Consider the following 2,103-nt stretch of genomic DNA (forward strand, 5'->3'; position numbering starts at 1 on the left):
AGACCCAGGATGTCATCTTCCCACTCTAGGCGGCCTTGGTGAGGCCACAGCTGGAGTACTGCATCCAGTTCTGGGCACCACAATTTAGGAAGGATGTGGAGAAACTTGAAGGAGTCCAGAGGAGTCCATGGTCAGAAGGCAAGAGAGCAGGCCTTATGAAGAAAGGCTACGAGCTATGGGACTCTTCAGCCTGGAAAAGCACAGGCTTGGGGGGACCTGATGGCAGCCTATAAGTACATAAATGGTGTGCATCAGGATCTGGGAGAACGTCTGTTCACCAGAGCACCCCAGGGGATGACAAGATCCAATGGTTACAAACTCCCACAAGACTGTTTTAGGCTGGACATAAGGAAAAACTTCTTTACTGTCTGAGCCCCCAAGGCCTGGAACAAACTCTCCCCAGAGGTGGTACAAGCACCTACTCTGGACACTTTCAAGGAACATTTGGACATCTACCTTGCTGGGATACTTTGACTCTAGCTGACTTGCTGCCCCTTGGGCAGTGGGCTGGACCCAATGATCTTCAGAGGTCCCTTCCAGCCCTAATGTCTATGAAATTAATGAGGAGCAATAAGTGCCAATTTCTTGCTCTGGGCACACTATTTGTTTGTGCTCTTGGGACTGCAGGCCATTGAGCTGGGTCAGAGAAGCCCCAGCTAACAGGGGGCCTGGGGCTGCTCCAACCTGACTCTACATGCTGCAGAGGGGCTGGCTGGGGCACAAGGGTGCTCCAGTGCAGGGCTAGCCAGTAGGCAGCCCCCACACTAAAGCAACTTTGTGCCCCAGCCAGCTGTATCAGTGTCTACACATGCAGTGCTGCACACAAAAAAACTCTGCAGCAGGGTACTACTTGTAGTCAAACAAGTACTACTTTGCTGTGGAGTTCATTAGTTCCTGCAGCCTAATAGGGCTGTATGGGTAAATAACAAGAAATTTACTGCAGAGCTAATTAGGCAGTTCTGCAGTAAGTGTCTTGTGTAGACATGCCCATAGAGAAGCAATTTGATGAAAGGAGTTGGTAAGTATTTGGGGAGATGGAACAAAAAAACAAAAAAATATCCATGAACTTTCTACAAGAACAAGGAGCAATAGTTTCAAGTTTCATGAGGGAAGTTTAGGTTAGATATTAGGAAAACCCTTTCTCACCAGGAAGGTAGTAAAACACTGGAACAGGTTACCCAGAGATGTTATGGAATCTCCATCCTTGGCGGTTTTTAAGTTCCAGTTAGACAAAGCCTTGGCTGGGATGATCTAATTGGGGATGGTTCTGCTTTGAGCAAGGGGTTGGACTAGTCACTAGATGACCTCCTGAGGTCCCTTCCACTCTAATTTTCTATGATTCTTTGATCTTCCTGTCCCCCTGGCATCAACTTTTTTCACACTGTCCCCCCAGAGCTGGGGAAGAATAAGAATGAAAAGTCTTTGACCCATTTTTCAAGAAGCTTGAGACTACCAGACAGAACTCATGGGATGTGTTAGTTACATAGGCAGCTGTTACCTCTCTACCTCCCAAGGACTTTGCCTCTGGGCTAGTTTAGTTCTGCTATTGTGTTTGTTTACTGAGCCCCCACGTGGGTCAGCAAGGAGGAGTGAACCTAACCATCTTCAGCACTCGAAGCACTAGTGTCTACAGCTGGATCTGAAGGAGCAACTATTCTAGATGACATCTGTAGGAGGCCAGGCACTGGAGGAGGACAAAGCTTCCCATGCAGTGGGTTACAGTAGGAACCCTCAGCATTTTGGGTCCTTGGGAACTAAAAACTGTCAAGTCAGTAATAAGTTTTTGCTCGTTTCCAGAGAGCATCCACAGGCACCACCCCTACTGTGAATGAATCATATGTTGGCTCTTATCATAGAATCATAGAAGTAGGGTCAGAAGGGACCTTGTAGATCTTCAAGTCCGACCCTCCGCCTGGGCGGGAGAAAAGACTGGCCCAAATGAGTCCAGCCAGGTAGTCATCAAGCCTCTTCTTAAAGACCCCAGGGTAGGAGCCAGCACCACTTCCCTAGGAAGTTGGTTCCAGCTCCTAGCCGCCCTAACTGTGAAGTAGTTCTTGTGGATGTCTAATCTAAATCTACTCTCTAATAATTTGTGTCCATTAT

This window comes from Crocodylus porosus, unplaced genomic scaffold, assembly GCF_001723895.1.
Source record: "Crocodylus porosus isolate Cpor-Errol unplaced genomic scaffold, CroPor_comp1, whole genome shotgun sequence".
NCBI lineage: Eukaryota > Metazoa > Chordata > Crocodylia > Crocodylidae > Crocodylus > Crocodylus porosus.